The following is a 24,344-nucleotide window of genomic DNA, read 5'->3' on the forward strand; positions in this document are numbered from 1 at the left end:
TTGGTTAATATTTACTGGCCATGAACCCACACCAACCCCCTGCCCCCAGTAACTCCACCATAGAGTGAAAAAAAAGGAAAAGAATTATAGATAGAGACAATTCATATACAAAAGGTCAACACAGGACTATAGATACAATCGTCCCTCATATGAGAGCAAGATGTCCCTTTAAAGGTGAAATGGACATTTCTAAAGTTAAAGTCCAGGTTGACAGGAATAGTGTCTGGCCAAAATACAACTGAGAAAAGAGGCAGAGAGAGGACAGAGCTGTTTACTCAAACATCCACTAAGCTAATTTACGCATCTACGCTTTGTTAGATATGCTGCTTTCATTCAAAAACGGTCAAAGAAAAAACAAATCACATTAACTTAGTTTCCCGCACCTCATCTTTAGAAAATGTTTGCGGATTATGAAATACTGTCATAAGCAATTTCATTCTGGCTCTAACTTACGCTGTACTCTTTATAAAGTAATTTAGACGATATTGACTTTAATGTAAGCATTGTGCTGTGTATATCTCAAAGCCTGAAAGCGAACAGCAGAATCCGAGTGCCTGGGTCTGTTCTATAAAGAATCAGAGTATTCTCAAGCTCCCACAGCAGATGTGAAGCTCAGACACAGTTTAAAAAAATGAGATGGAAAAAAACAACAACAACAAAAAACATGAAAAGCTAATTTCAACTATAGAACAAAATGAACATACTGCTGTGAAGCCACATCTGCCCATCTGTCTTGTTGGAGTCTGTCCGTCCATCACTGATCTTGTGCTAAATAAAACCCTGCTCTCGGATCCATGAGTGTTACAGCAGTTCCAAAGACACTGAAGAGCATAAAATGAAATTCAACAAAAAAATTCAACATGACGGAGTCTACTGAGCACTATGTTGTTTTGTTATTCTCAGGTGTTCTGACAAGGTGTGTTGCAATAAAATATCATGTGGTAAATCACTCTTAATTTCATGTCCAAATCATGCCTGACTGCCAGGAAGGTCATGCATCAACACATTTTGACAGATATTTGGTTTCATTCCAAGCACTGTCACACCTATAATACATAGGACGAGATGTTATATTAAATGAAAATTGATTTCAGGAAAAGTAGTTTTATTTCTGTATGAACCATATAGATAGATATTAGCAAAAACTTGTGACTGTGAACATCATATGTCACAATTCTAATTTCATGTTTCAAATTTCTTGCAATCGTGACTTTAAATATCAAATATGTGCATTTATATCTCAAAATTTGCAATTTTATATTTTCCAACTGTGATTTTATTACTTATTATTTGCTGTTGACAAATCCGATATACTGAAATTTAAGATTAACATGATAGCTATGTGCTAAAATGTGTTAGAAATATATACTACCAATATATTAAAACATTACAAACATGCTAAAAAAAAGCTAACTTATTCTGGCAACATGTTAAACATGTTAACAGTGTTAAAACACAATAGCAACATAGAAACATACTAGCAACATCCAAATTCATGTTAGTAATGTTACCCTTATGAAGGGTAACAATGGTTTTATTGTATTAACCACGTTTTTTGGAATATTAATTACTATTTATATAACCATAGTTTTACTACAAATACCATGGTTAAACTATGGTTAGTGTAGCAAAACCATGGAAATTTGTGGTTATCATGGTTTAATTATCGTAACCATGATTTATTTATTTTTTGTTTTATTTGTAGTAAAACCATGGTTAATTTTTGTAAGGGTAAAACATGTTAACAACACATTAAAACATGCTAGAAACTTAAATTATTCTAATCCATGCTAGCATCATGGAAAATTGTGATAGCAATGTGCTAAATCTTTGTAGCAAGATGGTAGCTTTATATTTATCATGCTAGAAACATGCTTGTAATGTATTAAATCATGCTAGCAAAGTGCTAAATCAGGCTTAAGTATCTTCTTCTATGACTTATTTGAGTAATACCTTCAAACATAAAGCTTTTCTAAGCTATTTTAAACATTCAGACCTAGTTTTGTCAAGCCAACATCAACATTTGTCATCACACTATTTATCTTGTTTCATCTTAAATGTTATCTTACAATCTCTCTTTCTCTCTCTCTCTCTATATATATATATATCTGAAAATGCAGACACATCTCACAGAACCACAAATGCAAATACTAGGTAATTGCTTCGATTGTCAATAGTTCCCATGCAACTGCGTCACGAATTCATCCATATTAAAAACCGCCACTTGATGCTACAAAGTCATTGGGTTTAACATTCTGCTATGAAAGGTCCATCTTACAGAAAGGTATAAATACATCATACATCTGCAGCAACTCAAATATATAAATAATGTCAAACAAACAGCAGGCGTAATGTCTTACACACGAGAAACTTTGAGACATGGCTTTCATTAGCGCCATCCTGCTGCGATATAATCAAGAAATGGTACATGACGACATCTCCATTGACAGCATTTGTGTTGCATGTGATTAATGCATTTATACTTGAAAGCTCAGAGTTTGTCTTTGTGATGGGAAGCGAACAGACTGCGATGATCAACACTGCTCCATCTGGCCATTAGTTATTCTAACCACAGCGCTCTGATTCAGTCACACTAACGGGAGTTAAACTCGCTGAGTGAATATCAGATAACAGCGAGCTGTCACCGGCCTTGTTTTGCTGTCTGAATATTCCTCATTTGCTCTCATCGTGAATTGTTACATGTCTGCGAGTAACAAAGGCTGGTTGCTATGGAGAACCTCCTCAAGGGAGCCACGCTGCAGTACAGGCAAGACCTTTAGCAGGTGAAATTACAGTGGACTGTTGGCTGCCACCAGCTGTAAGCTTCTTCATTCAAATAACAAGGATATTATGCTCTTCTAACACCAGCCATAAAATTATCGGTCTGAATAGGCTGTGTGTAATCCGACAATGTAGAAAACCTGCCAAGAATAGGTGCAGCTGTCAGTCATAGCTTTGTGGGAAGCACCACAACTTTGAGTGACCCGAGTTTGACAAAGATATCCAGGCTTTTATAGTGTGAGCTAACCACGCTAATGAGACACAGGTGCAAACAATGAGTGCAAACAATGAACATAAATTGTCATGAAAAAAACAAAATCCAAATAAAAAAAAGGGATTTTTTTTTTTTTTTTTTTACATTTAAATTGTGACGTATAAATAAATAGCAAAGTGTTTGTGGTAGCAAAAGGGAAAGTAAAGGGAATTATAAATAAATAAAAAGAAGGTAAGGAAGGACGAAACAACAACAAAAAACAAACAAATAAATAAATAAATATTAATAAATAAATATTACAGTAAAAAAGGGGAAAAAAGCAAATGAAGGGAGTCAAAAATAAGTCTATAAGTCATTAAATATGTAACATATAAAACATGAAACAATATTGGACAATGCAAAAAAAACTTTTTTTTTTTGGATGGTCTCTGATTTTACATGGTTTATAAGGTTTTGGGCACTTTTGAGTTGGTCACCTTGGAAGACCAGTTGGACCAGCTTTAACCACCTAAGCCAGTCAAACAACTTCAGAATGGTTTTAACTACTTTTAATAAAGACATTTTACTGTACTGCTCCTGTGGTTGGATACTATCAGAAATGGGCTACATGCTTGTTTACCATTTGCTGGATTTTTTTTAGTGCTGGATAGTGAATTTGGTAATTTTACTCAACATTTTGTTTTCTAACACAATTAACTTATCAGGACAGAAGCTGTGGGAAGCGACCTCAAGGTGTTGCATAGCAACTTGTGCGCTGTGGTCTGGCTTCATGCTTGATGTGTGCGACTTACTGCAGCAGTAAAACTGTCTCCCCAACATCTCTGATTTGTGCCTCTCCAGGCCTTATGAGTGTTTGCAGTTCATAACAGCACACACAGCAAACAGTTCGAAAGCACACTCTTAAATCCAGTAGCTCACCACACACACATATACACATGTACTAACTCGGCATTGTCACAATTTTCCAGATTCAGCTCTGACCTTTGCTTTAATAATAAGAAACAAAGAGACAGCTTGAGCCGAGATGATGTCCTCATATCCTAGTGAATGATTTCAGTAAGCAGCACATAATTCTGTGTTATAGAGCCAAAAAAAATAAAGAGCTACCACTGCATTCCCCGCAAGCCATAATCACATTTACTGAGCTTCACTCGAAGTTGGACCTGCTTACAATGCTATATGTTCAAATTAATGAGCGACTGCAGAATCAAATGATCTGTAGATAGATGAGGCCTCAGTGCTTGGTTAAATGGCTCGTAATAAATAACCCAATCCTACAGGTTAACTGAGAATTAAAGGGCTATGTTATTGCATTTGGACATTATGGCTGCTTTTGTCAATAGAAAACTCTTAAGTGATGCACTGTAGACCTTAACTTCTATTGAGACATTGCCCGGGTACGTTTGGATTCAGTAAGGTCACTTGAGAACTGAATCTCTTCTGAGAACATTTGTGGTTGCCATTTCCCTTAGTTTAACGCAAAAAGAGAATTAAAGCCCCTCGAGGGTGAGGTGATTAATTTGGAAGTTTTTATTAAGTAAGAGCCAGAGAAAATAATGATTCGGATTCATGTGGTTCGAACCCTCTGTTTCCTGTCTACAAGTTTCTCTTCGATGGGCGTCCCTGCTGAGACCGGCACTGTGCATGGACTGACAAATGGGAGTCGCTCGAGAAATTCCTTCTGGCTTTATCCACAGTCAGCCTCGGCTGCTTTATTTGGAGATTACAGCGCTTGTTGATGTGATACTCTTTTCTGACATCCAAGTTTGAATGATCTTGCAGGCAGCATTGAAATCATCCTGTTAAAAAACTTTCAAAAGCTCCTGAAACACCAGAGCACTGCTCCGGCTGTAAGGTCTCAGGTGGTTTCGCACCTTCTTTTCTTTTGAGGTGTTCCCACGTGGTCAAAAATCTCATCTTTGATGATAACAATTATGAGCAGATGGCAGAACTCACAGACAATAGCAAAATGATAAGTGAGAAGATAGGAATTTGCCCATGAATAGTTTGATTTACACTCCCACGAGGCAGTCATTTTGTATAGAATCATGAATGTTGTATACCACAATGCCAAAGAACAGAAGTAGAAATGCAACGCCAACAGCACCTCCTGTCACCAATGAATTAATCTGTACAAGAAGTCCAAAACTCTCAAAAGAGAGTGAATTTCTCTGAATATCTCAGTTGATTCTCCTAGACAGGAAATCAAGATTTTGGCTAAACTAAAAATAATGTTTCCAAGAGAGGTTTTTCTTAGCAATGCCACAGGAGAACCATTTTGGGTTCCCAAAGAACCTTTCGTTGAACAGCTCTTAAAAGAACCATTATGAAAAACATTTTAATAATCTAATCAAACTTTTCCTACTATAAAGAACCTGCTATGCATCTGAAAGGTTCTATGGATGTTAAAGCTTCTTCATGGACCCATTGTTTCCAATAAAGCACCTTTATTTTTTAAAGTGTATGGCTCCTACTTCTTGGATGGCATTACAAGAACATTTGCATTCTTCACTTCCTCTAGAGTTTCAGAAGAGATCTCAAAAGTGTCTCACACTGTGCTCATATTCACTAAAAGACAGCAAAAGTCTTCAATAAAAATGCATAATCTCTTCAAAACATTCTTATCCAGTTCTTTTAATTACAAACGATCTGAGGTATACACAATGTTATATTTATACATGCTTAATATCAACTGTCTCATTTGAAATTTTGGAGAAATTGTATTATTTTTTGTTCATCTCTGAAACACAATAACAAGATACTGAAGAACGTTTCAACAGTTTTTATCACACAGTGGAAGTCAAAGGAGTCCAAAACAACATTGGACCTCATTGACATTCCTAGCATGGGCTAAAACTGAGACATTTTTCAAAATACCTTCTTTTAGTTATATTTGTGAGTAAATTTGGGCAATTTTTAGAACAACTATCCCACTGAACAGAACATAACTAGGAATCACATAACAACTCCTCAGCCATGAAAGAAAAACCTCTGAGCAAAAAAACTCACTTCAGAATTGAGTGTCATATGATGTTAATTGTGTCTTTAACCCAACAGCCCAGTATCAAGTGTTTCCTTGCAGCTGAATTACAACACAGAGAAGATTACATGCTTGTTGATCCTCCTCATTATTGCTAATCCCAACAAATGCTGATACAATCACCTTGCCATGATCACTTCAAAAATCAAAGCTGACTTATCTTTCTGTGGCCTTACGTGGAGGATCAGGGGTCTGTATATGAAATAGTCAAAAGAATGGTCGTGTAAAACAATGACCGATGCATGTTTGAGACGAGTCCCGTTACAGTCAGTCTGCTCCAGGTTTGACATGTGTCATACCTATTGCACTCTCCTCTTGTGTCCATAGCAACCAAGCACATCGTAGGATCGACTGCGGCGCTTACAGCTGATTGGTGATAGCTCTTTGATGTTCATGATTTGAACCTGAGAATTGATTATCAGAAGTGGAAGGAGAACATCAGTTGTCAGTTTTCACCGCATTGAAAAATTATGATTTCAAACTCCTCCTCACAGGTTATAAATACGTTCGATTGAGGTCAAGACGGTTTCCCACACGTGGCAAAACATTTTAAGACACCTTTTAAAATGCTCCATTAAATTCGAATGAAATTAGTGATGTTTAGGTCAGATTTTGAGTTAACTAACACTACCTATGAAATATTGATGCTTAACTCCCAGCTATCTTAAACCCACCAAGAACACCCTAGCAAGCTATAGCTAATTGCAAAAAAATATTCATAAAACCTTAGTGACCACAAAGCAATTCCCTGCCAACACCATCACTTGTGGCAGAGAGATTTGTGCAGGCAAGCGCCAATTATATTTTGGCTAGGAAATGTAAGAGTCTAGTTAATTATACAGAAATTCAAACAAGAGGCCAAATGCCAGCCATTTCCTCTGAGATATGACCTGTGGTCTGCAGCAGACCACTATTTTTACATCATTTTCAATTATCATCTAAGACAGGCCAGAGCCCTTGAGCAAAGGAGCCCAATTTTCATGCCAAGTCATTTTTATGGAGACACACTGCAGTTTTACACTTTCCCCCCTTTTTTCAGTGACTGATGCAAGGGGACAGCATAGCATTCATGAATGTGAAAATTAAGAAAGTTATAGAGTTATATTTAGTAGTATTTAGCCAATATTTAACCATTACTATTTAGTCCACAAACGGTCACCATCAAATATAACAGAACTTGAGTAGTTCGGCAAAGAAGAGTGAGTAAATATTGATGTGCAAAGTTAGTAGAGACATATCCCAACAGACTGAAGGCTGTAATTAAAGCAAAAGGTGGTTCAACAAAATATTGACACAAGCGGGTGATCCTTTTTCCAACTCAATGATTCTGGTGTTTTTATTTTAGTGTTATATCTTTCACTTGGATGTTATAAGTTGCATTGAGTAAATACAGCAGGATTTTTTTTTTCAAAGGGGGTGATTCTTTTCTATAAAGCATTTCTGTAGCTCAAACAGTAAAGCATGACTGTATGCCAAGGTCATGGGTTGATTCCCAGGCAATGCATGAAGAGATAAAATGTATACCGTGTCCGTGAATGCAATGCAAGTTGCTTTGAGTAAAAGTGTCTGTCAATTGCAGAAATGTAAATGTTATTATTGCAAATATTTAAACACTAACTATTGACTAACTAGTGTCTAACTGAAACCGTTGGACTTAAAAATTATCAATATACAGTTTAAAAAAAAGAAAAAAAGAAACAGAGACACTTGACACTAGCCCTTGATTAGCACAACTAGCATGTGACTAGCTTTATCTAAGGACTAGGAATAATGATAAGTTCAATAAGCAACCACCTAAAAAACACACAGAGCAGCCTACACTTTTAGAAACAAAGGGGTTTTTTGCAGTGATGCCGTTGAACCACCATATTGGTTCCCCAAAGAACCTTTAAACGAAGAGTTCTTAAAATAATAATTGTTTCCTTAGTGTGAAGAATATTTACTTAGTATAATAATCTATACTCTTTAAAAATTGTATTGGCATTGATGGTTCATTGAAGAACGTTCCACGAATTTCTTTATAGTGGAAAAAGGTTCTTTAGATTAATAAATTATTCTTCACATTTAGAAAAATAAAAAAGGATCGCTGAAATGTTCTTTGGGAAACCAAAAATGGTTCTTCTATGCTGCAAAAACCACCTTTAACGTTCGTAGTTTTTAAGAATGTTAAGAACCATTTTGCACTATAAAGATCTTTTGTAGAATTTAAAGTTTCTATGAAGGTACTGAAGACTTTTACATTGCAACACAACAAATGGGAAACAAAGCTTTCAAATTCATAACGACCATACGACTCATGCAAGTAATATACATAATAATAATAATTCATTACATTTATATAGCGTTTTTCTAGGCACTCAGAGCGCTTTACATAGACAGGGGGTATCTCCTCATCCACCACATGATTCATTCTTTCGTAATCAGATCTTTTCAATGAGTTCACAAAACAATTCTGAATGATTCGTTCATGAATCAGACGACACTATAAAGATTCATTTGTGGAATGGAAGGATTCCATGAATGTTAAAGATTTTTCACGGAACCAGTAAAGAACCCTTTATTTCTAAGAGTGTAACAGCTATATTTATTAACTTATATATTTAATATTTAAACATTTTAGTTGGGCTGCTAGATGGTAGTATGCAATTACCTACTGTAACAACTGCATGGAAAAACCACCTACAACACCAAAAACATAATCACATAGTAACATTCTTGCAAGAGCAACATAATAATCAAGTTCTGAATTTGTAGTACTCGCGTACATTATGTTTAATTTATTTGCTGTATATCTAACATGATGGAAAGGTGAGTGTGGAGGGGATGGACCCTCAAATTCCTTCTGCTAAGTGTTTTTGAATGCGTAATTGCATAAAGGCATGATAAAGTGCCATTGTCCAGGATAATTACTTTAGAGATGTGCTCTTGTTATGCACTAAATGCTGCAAAGTTTAGTGTGACACTGCCTTAATGATTTTAGACTCAGGGGTTCATCAAAGTGACTTGGGCTCCTGCAATGACTGACAGATAAATTAATGTTGTCAAGTCTAGGAGATGAATGATACAATCCCCTTTGAGCCATCGCTGCAGGGCTGAAGGATGAGACAGCCCTCTTCTCTGAGGTTTTGGCCTTTCATCCCATCAACTCGACATACGTGGAATTCGCTCAAAGACAGAAACAATGCTTAAAAACCAACACAAGGGAAAAGGGACTTAAGAGGTTTTAGAAGGTTTTGCGGAAAGACCTCTGAAGTGGAGCCGCAGCTATTAAGACGCAACAGACTGACTTTTAAAAAAAACACTGATACATAAAAAAAGAAATTACGCTAGCAGGCTCGGATAGGTCTATGCACCTTTATTAACATTCTGCAGCTTTCTCAGATGGAATACTAAGCAGCTTCACATGGGAAATCTGATTGTGAGAGGTTCCTTTAAAGAGAATAGCTGTGAAGATAATCCCAGTAGCTTCGAACACAGCTGGAAGAGTTCATCAGCTACATGCTACAGGTACATGCTAGTTGTGCTAATCAAAGTGCTTGCTGCCACATCTCTCTTCTTAGTTTTTGCATTCATTTCTCTAACTACATGGCGCTTGATTATTAGATTTGGACTTCCTTATGTTTAGATAGATACTGAAACGTACAATATGGATGCATTATTGACAACATCTCAAATGGAAATATTATTGCTATTGTGGTCACTACTGAATGAAAAGAGAAATTTTTTTTTTCTCATAAAAAAGCAATCTCATGGATTCCGAAGATTGAATGATTGATGAAATGGTGTATTTTATTTTTAAAAAATAATTGCGTCACAGCATATTGGTCAAATAAATGTTGTGTCCTACAGCTAACAAAATAAAAATTGCATGATAAGTAATTTAAATTTTGTTTAACATGCTACGTATAATTGCAGTATAGCAAATTAAATAAGTCAACTGTGACTGAAAAAACATCTCAGTTATTAAATACAATAGTATCAAGCAAATAATTCCTTAATAATAAGAAAATTGTGTACATCTGTAAAGTCATTCAAACATAAATGATTTACATTTAAAATGCTGTCAGTAACTCACTTTGTATGTTATACTCTCTATGCAAAATAGTAAATGTACAGCATGTGTGGAAGAATCACACTTTATGATAAGATTATGTTGCAAATTCAATTTACAGACTCAATAATCTACTGGAAAGATAGATTACTGCTTTGTATGCTGCTATTAGCTGCATTGTTAGCTACAGAAGCACTGTTGGTGTTTGTTTGGAGTGAGACTACCTGCTTTTTACAATGGCAGAATTGGGAAGTGTTTTTGAAATCTAAAAGAAGAGTACAGCTGAATTCCAAGCCGTGATTTGTCTACATGCATGAAAAACATTTTAATTCCTCCAAACTGAGAGTTCGTATTCTCCAGCACCAAGGTGGATGAGCAACAGTGCATTACTAATGCGATCCAGTAAAACACTTTATCAGATGAAGTACACATTTCTCCAGACACACCGCATGCCTGGTGCTTTCCTTCAACAACAAACCTTCTAATCCAGCAAAAAACCCAGAGGGCTCCATTTTAGATTTAGCACAAACTCAGCGGCCATTCTCTGGATGCTCCATTCGTCCCAGATGGCTGGAGACTTCCTTTGGCGCTCCCCGTGAGCCATATGTTATCTTTTTCTAATTGCCAGTTTATGTTTTAACACTTGAGCCGGTCACACCTCATTCCAAATGGCTTCGCCTCTAATGACTTTACACCCCGCGATGACGACTGAGTTACACTGCGTCATAAATCACAGTTATTAAATGTACTCATCATTGCTGATGAGATGGAGATGGGGGTTCAGGAGATGGAGAAATGGCCATCATTTGTTGGAGGTTGGTGTCTGATTTATGGCATGTTAAATGTAAAATTGCGTGTTGATGATGCTGTGTCGAATGCAATCGAGTGTCAATTACCTCACTATAAACATAATAAAGGAGGTAATACAAGAAAATGGCTCTTGACATGGAAACATAACAATCAGTCATGGTTAAATGGCCTCGTGCAGTCAAGCTCTCTGTGTGTATTAAATTATGGAATATTTATCCATCTGTATATAGTGAGATTTCATCAGGATTGGTGTTTGGGGTTCAGCTCTCTGCAGCTGTGCTGAAGCCCAATATTGAAGTCCAATTGGCTCTTGGCAGGCTGGAGAGCACTTGAGGCTAAAGCCTTCCCTAGGTGACCACCGTGCCCTCAGCCTGACCTGGGACGTCATGGCCATAACCCCCTCATATGTCTACTGCAAAGGGAAATCGTTCCTTCCAGTCCCAAAAAAGTGTCTGGTAAATTCGCACTTGGTTACTCATTCCAAAATAGAGTTCAATTACATCTGCTTCTCCCGACCAGCCTTGGTTCACATCCAATAAAAGTTCCAAAAGAAGGATTTCACAACAAATCCACAGGAGAATCATGAAGCAGACTTATGCTAACATGGAACATTCTCAGAACTTTGGCTAACGTTCTGGCAATGTTGTCTCAAAATAAAAAAAAAATAAAGTAATAATTCAGTAAGTAAGTAAAAATTCAAGTAATAGAACGTTCATTCAGAGTTATTTGTTCTTTAATAATGTTCTCAAAAACAGTATTTATAATTTTTTTATGGAACATTTTATTGCTGAAACATTTTAGTTGGACGTTCGTCATTTTTAAATGTTGCACATATGTTTTCAAAATAATAAAGTAGAATTTTCCTTTAAAGTTTACACCCCCCCACCCCACCAATATAATAACAATGTTTTATTTCTGGAGCTATATATTATCTCAAATGCATTTTTGACTTTAATACACAACCTGGTTAATGCATTTTCAATATCCTCCAGAGTGACAACTCATGTAAATGCTAAATTATTAGCACAGTAATTACATGTGAGAAGATGCTCACAGCTGCTGTAAGAGCACATACTGAAGACGTGTAATTTAACTAGCTACTTCAGCCTAAATTAAATGAACACAGCAATGCCAGGGGCAATTTAATCAAAGCGAAATGAATGACAACTCATTTCTCACATTGCACAAATGCTAGCAATTTGTCCTGCCACCAACAACATTAAACATCACATCAGCAAACCAAGCCTAGCAGAACGGACAGATGAAAGTGACATAAAATGAAATCGAGTTAAGTAGCCTTTGCAGTTACACAAGTTTCTGGATCTCATTAGCTCCAACCAGTCAGCGAGTATAAAAGTTAGCCTGAGTCTTGTAAAGTTAAGCTGCTTTATTGGCATTTCTCATTGGCTGCTGAGGATTTCCTCTCAGCAATGTCACTTCTATTGAGGGTAAAGTGAGGACGACTTCGCTAATAAGATTTTATCTGGGCTTCACTCTTGAACTGCTAGATCACATCTTACAGTCTTTACTAAGGCAGAGTACATGAACCTATACATAAAATACAAAGTGAGAGAGGAAGGGAGAGGATCAAGAAATGAGCGCCATAAACTGAGAATTACACTTTGAGATGTCCTTCCAATGTCCTCAACGTTATGGCTGGTGGTGCCTCTGAAAGAGCGTGCTTGTAAAAACTGAGGAAACATTCATAGTATGCATGTCTACTTATAATTTTAATTATAATTTGACATACTTACCATTTAATATAATTTGAGTGTAATTATATTGTGTTGGTACGTTTAATAGAAAGTGACACATAAGTTACTTTCACATTATTTTCTGACTATCACATTCCTTCTCTTCCAAAACGCTATCTTCAAAGTTTGTGTTTTTGTGTTGACAAGCATTTGTTTACCAAGGAAATTAGCATGCAATGCCAAAATGCCAAAATAAAGATGCCATGTCGCTCGCAGTGTAGACAGCTTAATACAGTAGAATGGGAGTTATCTTTTAATGTACCACTGGCTTGCAGAGCAGACATGGTGTCTAGTAAATTAAATAAACAGAAAATTAAATTAGTATTTGTAAAATAAATCATACAGAGTAAATTTAAAAATACTAAAAATAATTTGTTGTTCATGGTATATTTATATTAACAACAAGTGTATATGAGTGCAATGAAAATAAAAATAATAATAAGTATTATTATTATATAATTTAATAGTTTATAATTTTAATAATTACAAAATGTCATACTTGTTACTTCTAAAAAGTACCCAGACACAGTTTTTTAGATATTCAAATCATAAAATATTGTTATGGTATATTTATTTTACATCAATCTATGTAATAATAATAAAAAATATTAATAATGATGGTGACAACAATAATAAATAATTACAATGAATTAAAACTATATTACTTCATATTCTTAATAAAATAATAATATATTATTATTATTAAACATATAATTTTAAAAAGTTTCTCTACCCATTATATAAAAACAAAACAAGACCAATAAAAAACATATTCAATTATTTTAGATAATCATTTTAGATAACTGGAGGAACAATCCAATGAAACTAAGACCCAGACTGTGTGTGACCTACTGAAGCATCATCATCATTCTCCTGATTATGCTTTGGTCTGCCAAATTATTTGTCCTCACATCTCCAGATGGCATTATGCTTTCGGTCCACCGAACAAAAAAAAAAAAAGAGCTTGACCAAGGGCACATCATCTTCCTCCACTTCAGCTTAACACTACAGTCTACAGTAAACCTTCAAAGATGATCACATTACTCTTGAAATCCTGATCTAAGATCACTCACAGTCTTGTCAGGCAGTTGATACAATGACAAAACCTAGCGCTGTCTTTTAATTGCCACCATCTGCTTTTTCAGGCTTCATTAGAATGCCGTTCGATCTGACCGTGCTACGCCGTATCAGGCTTCTCTCGCAGGAAAATCCACAAGCCTTCCACTTTTAGCCTGCTTTCAGGGTCGTGGATATCATATCAAATTAAATTCCATAATTAACATCCTTCGGGGGTGAACAATTAAACATTATTTCAGAATCGACCTCAGTTGACTTAGCAGGAAAAACACAACGCCAAGAGCTCGAGCGCAGCCTGCTGTGTTGTACCCATATATTTCAACACGCTAGGACTCAAACAGCGATAGGGGTGCAGTTTTGGCTGGCTGTGGAGGTTTGCCTAATGTGACACGCTGCTCTATTATCCCAGAATAGAACACTTGAAGCTAATTATCGCTGTGTGAGCACAGTGGGTCCTAAGGGGGCCGGTTCCTCTACTTTAGATGTGTGAATAATGTAGAGGAAGGCTATGGCTAATCTCTAAAGAACTGACACTCTGATACAGAACAGCAGTATTTTGTGATGCTCAGCACAGCTGAACTGGGCCACAGACAGGCTGAGCACTGAAATCAGCAAATATTTGAATAAATATTTGTTGTCTTGCACTTACTGTAACTAATTACTCAAACCACAAGATAAAGCAGGTTATAAAAAACTGAGAAACCAGTAATGCATGAACATTATTGGAGCTCAACAACTTAAAAAAAAACTATTTAACTACAAAAACTGCAGCTAGAAATTTGGGAAAATCTAAACCTAAAGTTAATTGAAAATAAAATGCAAATCAAAAAATATAATAATAAAAATAATCTGGACCATGTTGGTATCTGTGGGAAATGGATAAGTAATGCTAAATTACAACTGTTCTTGTGCATGAAACCTTACTTAATATTATATGTGAACTTCAGAAGGAAAACATGAACAGAGTTTTGGGTGATTAGAAGGAAACATGAAATGTGAAGCTTGAGGTGGGAATATTTGGAAACATGTGGCACTAGGTGTGGAGAATGTACACACTTCCAGGGTTCAAAACAAACATTTAGGGCCAATCTCATTTCTCTGTCTTACCCCTACCCCTTCCCCTTACCACTTTGTCTGCGTCTTCCCCTTTGGTTCTCGATACCGAGTGAAGGGGGGTAGGGGTAGAGCGTTCCACTAAGAAATGAGACGCCACTCGATTGCCGTTTGCGTCATCTTCCCTTGCCACTATCTGGCTGCTACGTCAACAGAGACGACAAGCATTGACATAAACAAACGAAGATGCCGTCGTCTCAGGTTGTGATGTCGATTTCCTGGGCTCTCTTTATCTTTGCACGCTTGTGTGCCATCAATCAAAGACACCGTAGAAGAAGATTGTGTCCACCGGTCAAATCAATCAAGGAATAACGAGTAATGTCACGAAAATTCACTTCACACTAATTTCCCCTAAAAAACATAATATGAAGTGTCATGTCAAGGATACAGATAAAAATTAACGTTAGCTTTGCTCGACAAATATAGCTGCTAGCTAGCGGTTAACTAGCGATTCAAAACAAAAACATTACAATTAAAATCGCTTAAACATTGTATTAAAGTATCCTAAAACACGAGTGTCATAATTATAATGTCAATTAAACTGATGAAAATTACATTTGTGCGACTCCTTCACAGTACGACGCTCAGCCATAAAAAAGCTTGATGTTGGCACTTCTTGAAAAAATTATACGTTGTTACCCCTCTCTTTCAAGTGTGGTCCTCTGCAAACTTCGTTTCAAGGGCTATGTAGCCCTTCGCCTTGGCCCTAGCCCTTGATCAGAATGAGAATTGAGACGCCACTTCCCCTCACATGAACGCGCAAAACCGAGGGGGAGGGGTAAGGGTAAGGGCTAAGACAGAGAAATGAGACGCAGCCTTACTCTTCATATGTCAAGTTACACTCTTTAAAGCACTCGTGTCACTTCATAAAATTTAGGTTAAACCACTGGAGTCACATGGAGTACTTTAAGGATGTTTTTCCTACCGTTCTGGATCTTGACTGTGGTAGTTGTGTTGCTACAAATGGGGGCAGAGAATGCTTTTGGATTTAATAAAAAAATACGTTCATTTGTGTTCTGAAGATGAACTTACAGCTGTGGAAAGACATGAGGGTGAGTAATTTTTGGTTGACTATATAAACTCTATATCGCTGTAAAATAAAGTTTTGCTATTGGCGTTGGTGGTTCGATGAAGAACATTTAACTTCCATTGAACCTTTCCATTGCAAAAAGGTTCTTTAGATAATTAAAATGTTTTTCACACTCAGAAAATATTGTTCTCTTAAGAACTGTTCACTGACAGGTTCTTTGAGGAACCAAAAATGGTTCTAATGCATCACTAAAAATCCCTTTTGGAACCTTTATTTTGTATAGTGTTTATCTATGTCTCTTCACCCCATATACACCTCTAACTGGTAAACATTTTCTAAAGCTCTCTGTTCAACATAGGACTTGCTAACTGTCCACCTCACATCTATTAAAGATCGGGGAGGGTATGCTTTTAAGCCTCATTACTCCAAGGGTGAAGAGCATTCACGGAGTAGTGCCGCGCTGACCCTCAACTCCACTTCCATTAGCATAATGGCATTTCAAACGATCGGGATGTCCAAGAGATGAAACTATCAAAACGCTTAGATGCGTCAGAGAGTGTTCGGCTCACCTTCACAAGTAACATCTGCAGTCGAGAAGGAGAAATTAGAAATGGCAGTGGTCACCCAAAATAACAGAAAGTCCTCCATCTGATGCAGTTGCAGGCTTCCTGCACTTCTGATACTCTTCGTCTGCTAGTTTTTCTATATCCATCTGTCCATTTGTGTTCCCTGTCCAAACTGTCTCTCCAATAGAGTGTTCTCTCCCACCAACTGTCCAATTATCTCCCAGCCTCCCTCTGTGATGCACTCCTGCCGACCAGTCACAGTTTTGTCCATAGAGCACTGTCTCACTTTTGCCGCTGCTTCCATCTTTCTGTGAGTGATTGTGATAAATGGATCCAGAGGCATGTCTGTGGGTAGGGCGGCATTTTCCCTAGTGCTCTCAGCCATCAATCAGTCTTGTCTCCTGAGTCCAGGTGTCCATAAACATGTGCATAAAATAGGATTTATTTTTTCAGCAGGTGGTAGTCTGTCCTTGGGAAAAGAAGAAAGTCAAATAGGCATACAGTATATTACAAACATGTCCCTTATGTCCCACAGTGTTTACAGTTATCTGACAGTAGCTTAAAGACCAGCACAGTCCATCATTTGTCTTGAAATTGCGTTGAAGGCAAGGCATTTACAATCTGGCCATTATGCACAATGCACAAGTGTGATTTGCTGGAAATATTGTCCGAAAGGAGCAAGTCATAAATAAAAGCCCAAAGACGTTGTTGCAGAACAGTTTTGTTCACTGTTGACTCTGACATTTCAGTATCTCTGATCAAAACAGAATCTGTAAACTTTACGGCTTTGTTCCAGGGAAAGGGCAGCTGGTTTTGAAACTGCTCATAAACAACATATGCTGCGAACAATCCCGGACACCCTGGAGGCAAATCTAACCTTGAGGCTCTGAAGCAGATGTTGGAATAGAAAATGCTGGAGAAAACCTGATCATAGCCATAGAAATATGAAGCATTGCATCTAACAGCAAACATGTTTCTTCGGTGGTTAGAGTAAAGCGAACAGGTCATGTCCTTTCTGACATGCAAATCAATCTGGTGTATTCACTTACGTGCCTTAAAACATGCAGCTTTATTCTGTAGCCTTGGTCAGACTGTCAGTCCAAATCCATTTTTTGTGCATATCTGATTGGAATCCAATCTATATGACTGACTTGCCATACTCTGCGTTGCAACTGTTCAAATCCAATTTGTGTGTCCCATAGCGCTGTTTCATTTTATTGAATATCTGCTTTGGTTTCTATGGCAATGCCGTTGCATTGTTATACCTACGCTAAAACAACGATAATAGCAATACAGATTGCAATGCAGATATCGGCATGGCAACATCTAGTCGTCATGCTGGATTATTTTGAGGCAGTAGCAGAACGCAGGAAGCTGGATTGCGTGGGTTTATTCCGTGCTGCCATCTCTGCTGGTTTCAAAACTCAAAGAGGTGCTTGTACTAGCAGCATATTGTGTTTTTCCCGCTTGACTTGCACTTCGCAACAACACAAGCTTGTTTCTGCAAAGACGTTCAGCATGTTTACTACAAAAATGATGACAGAAATTTCATTTTTGAGTGTACTATCCCTTAAAGCAAATATATTCATGCTAAAACCCCAAAATCTTCAATATTGATTTCATTGATTTCATTGATTTACAAGACTTTAGGAAATATTTGATTATCAATTCGCAAAACAGCTGTGCTGCTTAAAGGGATAGTTCATCCAAAAATGAAAATTGTGTCATCATATACTCACTCTCCACTTGAATTTTTTTTTTTATAAAATAAAAAACAAACAAACATCATACCCACTTATATGCATGTGAAGCATGCCATCCTCCAACAAACATGTTTCTCCAGTGGTAAAAGTGAAGTGTACAGGTCTATACGTTGTGAATTTTTTATAAACCTTTCCAGAGGGTTTTGTCTTATTGTAGGATGTTAAAATTTCATGTCACGTTATTACAGCTTTCAACTGACAATTTCAGCGGAAAACAATGCATTTTTAATGGAAATTCTTGTACTGAAAAGGAGGCATAAGGGTGTAAACATGCTTGTGCAGAGAGTATAAATTATGATATATACAGAAATGTAAAATATATGAGCCTTCAGTTTAATACACATTTATATAAATCATATGACGCACTGAAAGAAAGCTGATTGAAGGTCAGCAGCAAGAGTAAGTCTGTGGAGTATATCTCAGCTGGTGTGTGCAATATCAAACAATAGATTCCTTGAGTATATTCACTGTGAAGGTGAAACCTCCCCTCAATGCCAGAGACGTGATAGATGGATAATGACAGATCTAATGCAAAAAACCTACTCAAAACAACATCACAGCACAGAGTGGCGCAGGTCCAAGTCTCTAAACCAACAATTTCATTCAGACTCCACCTATATTTAGACTATAAATGATATATAAAGAATAAACCCATGGTTTGGCATATGCTTTTTTAACAATACTGTATATGGACCATTTTAAAAGCCTATTATCCTCACCAAGGCTTTACTTATCTGATTAAAAACTACAGTAAAAACACTTATATTGTGAAATATTATTATAATTTCGAATAACTGTTTTCTTTTTTAGTACATCCTAAAATGTAATTTATTCCTGTGATGCAGTTTAATTTTCAGCATCATTACTCATATAGTCTTCAATGTCACATGATCCTTCAGAAATCATTCTGAAATTTTATACGAATGTTTATGTTTATTTGAATGTTCCTGCAATATATGATTTAACATTGAAAGAAGCATTAATACTTAGTATATACTGACAAATACCAGATACTGCTACAATCTTGGGACTCTCATTCAGAGCTAACACACTCTAAATGGCACTGTCGTATTTGGTCATGTGTATAATTAGGTTGCTTTCTCATTCAGAAAGCCAGGAGAAGGAAACAGTGAATCTACCATCATCAGACAACTCTTAGTACTCCATATGCAAATGTAATCTTGAAAAGCAGCGTATTTATATTTCTCTGTAGAGCTTTCGTTCATCTCAGCAGGTGTTTAGAAGAGCTCTGTTTAGAAAGGTACGGAAACATCAAAAGATATTCAGCGCACCATTACAAAGCCTCAGACTGTTTTACCTCTACATACCAACCTTGTTCAATTTCAAGCTTCTGTATCTGCTATGTACTGCCTTGTTGTGATCAAAAACTGCTTGGTTTGTTGTGTGAGTAAACAGTGCTGCACTAACCGGTCTGCTAAGGCACAAGGAAGTTAGCTTCTCCTCAGACATGGTCATTTATCCACAGTTTGATGGATGCAAATCAGCTCTGAACCCTGATTTATCGCTTTGCAGAATCCACCCATGTACACTAGCTGAGGAATAACATCCTCCATCTCACGCTGTCTGAATGCCAGGCTGTTTGGCCTGCAGCGATGTATTAAATAGTATATTGATAATTGAAGTCTTTTCGGCTGACTCTGTATTGCTGCTGGAGCTCTTCGGAAGCAGATGGCCTCCATTACTCAAGGGTGTAGGTTGCTGAGCGGGGACACAGATCCAACCTGTTCCTCAACTCTGATACTCACTCAAATATGGACGCTGAGAGGAAAGAGGAACAAACTAATTAAATGGCCAGTCGTGTGAAAAAGAACAAAAAGCTCTCATACTGCAGAACATCTTTTTAGTTGGTACTTAAAAGAGCCACCACAGAAAACATTCACAATATGTCAAGTTGATATTAGAATTTAAGTGTGCAGTTTACTTCATATTAGAACTTATGGTGGAAATCCAAGTTTTGTTGTCAGAGTTTGACTTATTTGGGTGATTGAAATCAGTTTTCCAAACCCACCTGAATCCACTTTAAAGTGTAACTAAACCCCTGCTCAGAGCCTGACTCCACCCACTGACAATATTTGAAAAATGCTGAAAAGTGGGCAGATCACAGCGGAGATAGAAGGGACGAACCTAGGGCGGGGCTGGGCGAGTGCGGCGTGATCCTGAGACTCGCAGTGACGGATTGATTGACAGCTGCTGTCAGAGACGCTAAAATGGAGAGTGACTTCTGCAAGTAGCTTTGCAACAGAGCGATCATTTGAAGCAGAGGACTTTTCTCCCCCTCTTTTACCTGAAGTGGAGGGTGTCGAGGTCTCTGTTCATATCAATTTGAGCCGCTGGCTTAAACTGCGGTCTTAACTCCCGCACCGCATCGCTTTTCAGCGCGAGCTGTGTGGAGAAGCCCATTTCCACCTCCATTGCGTTGGAGAAGCAATCCCGTGTTTGTACACTCGAGCTCTAGGCGGGAACTTGCGGTCTTCCAGGCCAAATGCATGCAACCACTGGCGCTTAATTTTAAAGTCTGCTGGTAAACTATGCAGTCCAGCAGTGCTGTCGCAACCAGCAACACACCTCCATACCGTCCTTACCACTGTACTAAATACAGATAAATCTACGCTAACTTGAAGATCTAAATAACTATATAATTGCTATGCTAAATAGATGCTATATTAGTCTATCCTGGTCTTTACCAATATTGAATACTCGCAATTCCAGCTCCTGACTCACTACAGTGATTTTGATGGTTTTATACTGCCAAGGGCGTGGTAGCTCGTACCAAGGGGCGTGGTGAGCTGGAAACTGCTTACGTCACCTGCCACCGCTTACGTCACTTGCCACCGCAACATCCAATAGGAAAAATCAACTGCAGTAGCCACAGTCCAACCTGAAGAGGGCAGCACTCAGACGTTTTTACACCATATATTGTAGAATTAAAACACTTTATACTCAAATGTCAAAAAAGTTACTCGAATCAATGAACAGCACTAATAAAGCCCCATTCTTATAGATCATTAACTAAAAAAAGTTGCTTTAGGGTTTAGTTACTCTTTAAATAGGTGTTCTGGAGTCCAGTAAAATGACTGAAATTGAAATAATAATAAAAAATATATATAATTGCTAAAACTTACAATTAAAATACAAAACACAAATGCAAAACATGTTTTATGAATGCACAAGTGTTTTCAGATATTTTTTAATTTTTGCATTTTCAAATCTCCAATCCATTCATAATGCAAAAATTTAGCATTTATGAATTCTATATTTTTTTTTATGTGAAGTTGTTTACACATTTGTGAATCGTATTTAAATAAATATATTCATTTTGTAAATGTTTATTGGGTTATGTATCATATTTAGTAAAACATTTTATATTTGAAAACTAAGAATGCTAAATTGAAAAAGTGAAATTAATTCTTCCATTGTTATCTAGTAAAAAGTGGTAAACAGCTGCCACCATTACTCACTCATTATGACAACCAACGTATCAGCTCCGGATCTAAAAGCACAAGATGAAAAGAGAGCCGCAATAAAGTTTCTGTTCAGGCCAAACAACCTCAGATTCCCCTCTAATTCAACTTCACCCCAAAATAAACTATTTAAAAAGCACTGCACAGCAAAATAACTTTTACTAGACATTTATTTGATTTACAGAGTTTCTCCTTTAGCACTGCACTGGATGCAGTAAAAACTGAGATAAAGAAACTGCTTCTGAAGGACAAACATCAAAAACCTGTTTACCTTCCTGAATGTACCCAAAGCATCTGCCACAAACAATCTCAGCAGCCATTTCACCTTTGCCCTGAATCACAATGTTGGGTGACGAGATCAGAAAAAAAACAGGGCAGGCATGACTATCATAGGCCTCGAATCTGGAAATGAACACAAGCATGCAGTAACGGCTGTCCCAAATTACATCCTCCAAACAAATTTGCCATTCATATTGTTTAAAGCACTGGTGTGATGAGCAGCAATAAAGGATTCTTCTGGTTATAATGAGCATCTACTCGCTGTCACGCGACACTCACTAAAAGGCAGGAAATTAAGTTACATCACACAGCTTATGATTACCGCTCAGTACAGTATACTAATTGGTCAGCTTTTCCTCTTGTACCTCAGTGACACCCACTTTAAAACCTCTTCTCCAGGAAGACGTAAACATGCCATATTTGGCACTTCATAATTGCAGTGCACACTAGGGTGAAGGAAACTTAATTTCCAAGCTGCTTGAATGAAGATTAATGTTAACGCCCTGCCCCGATAACGGCCACGTGCGATTAACATCTCTCAAGAGTGGAACTACTTTGAAAGGCTAAAGTGAAGCAAGTAGCAAACGCTTATTAAAAATGCTAGGCTAGGTATGATGAAGTGTTTAGGGGGATTCAGAGTGGGTGACTGGTAAAATTTCCAACAATACCTGCTCGGATCTCAATGGTTCCAACAGTACCTGCTTGGATCTCAGACTGCCTGACAGACAGCTCAGCATGGATGAAAGAACATCACCTACAGCTCAACCTGGCAAAAAAAGAGTTTCTCACCTTCCCAGCCACCCATCAGTACAGCACCAGTTTACCATTCAACTGGGCTCATCGCATCGAGTTGATCCTTGATGATCAGCTGACCTTTAAAGATCATATTGCAAAAACAGCACAGTCATGCAGGTTTGCACTACACAACAGGAAGACCAGACCCTTCCTAACAGAGCATGCAACACAGCAACTCATCCAGGCCCTTGTCATTTCTAGGCTGGACTATTGCAATGCTCTTCTGGCTGGACTTCCAACATGTGCAATCAAACCACTGCAAATGATTCAGAATGCAGCAGAACGTCTTGTTTTCAATAAGCCCAAATGACAAAAACAGCATATGATGGTTAGGTGCATTTTGAAGCATGGTAGCTGGTTTGAGCTAGTTTAAGCTAGTCCTTAGTTAGCCATTAGCTGGTTTAAGTTGGTCCTGAGCTGGACACCTGAACTAGCTCCTGCAGCTCAGTACCAGTTTAAACCAAACCATGCTTCAACACAAACTTCCACATGTTTATTGCAATCTTTTGATAAATTGGTTGTTGTATTCCTCAGCTGTAAGTCACTTTGGATAAAAGCATCTGCCAAATAAATAAATGTAAATGTAAATTTCACACCATGGTAATTATCTGTTGATGGAGAGGCTGGAACTGATGGCAAGTAACTTTGCAAGCATGCATAATGATCAGCTCATCGCAAGGAACTTAAAGGGACAGTTCAGCCAAAAATGTCATCATTGAATCATCCTCAAGTTGTTCCAAACCTGTATGACTGTCTTTTTTTCTGTTCAGTACAAAAGAAGATATTTAGAAAAATACAGGTAACCAAACAGTTGACGGTAGCAATTGACTTTAATAGTATTGTAAAACAAGGCAATGGCAACCATCGACTGTTTTATTACCAACATTCTTCAAACTATCTTCTTTTGTGTTGTGAAAGAAATTTATACAGGTTTGGAACAATTTGTGAGTATGATGGCAGGCTTTTTTTGGGGGGGGTGAATTATGCCTTTAATGGGACATGCAAAAAATTAGAAAATGAGAAAATTCATAATTTTCATAATAGAAAGTAGACAATAGATTCCGCTAGATGATGCCATTATGTTAATTAGCAAATTCATGTCATCATTGTGTCTCTGTGCTACTCTTCTGCTCTCACATACAGCCAAAAAAAAAAAATCTTTTTTTATTTCTGTGTCTGTTGTCATGAATTTAAATGAATATGAAATAGTGACTAAATGCATATTTACATGTAAAATGTGACTTAGAGTAAGGGTTAGCAGCACAAAAAGTGCTCTAGGGTCTGATCTAGTGATAAAGTTGTTAATTTGCCAACTAGAAATTTTCATTTCATTTTTATCCATTCAAAGAAAGTCTTTGGGATCTAATGTTGTTTTGGACACCATTGACTTTCATTAAATGGGCTAAAACACTCTTCAAAATAACTTCTTTAATGTTCCATGTTTATATCATTAACTATTCTTTTAAGATGGTAAATTGCTTACATTTGAATAATCATACATTTGCATTTCCTGCCACCAAGGGCATCGGGATGATCTGAAAAGGTGGGACATCATCAGCTTGGGCATGAATATTAATAAGGAGGCATGA

Source organism: Carassius carassius, chromosome 22, assembly GCF_963082965.1.
Source record: "Carassius carassius chromosome 22, fCarCar2.1, whole genome shotgun sequence".
In the NCBI taxonomy this organism is placed as follows: domain Eukaryota; kingdom Metazoa; phylum Chordata; class Actinopteri; order Cypriniformes; family Cyprinidae; genus Carassius; species Carassius carassius.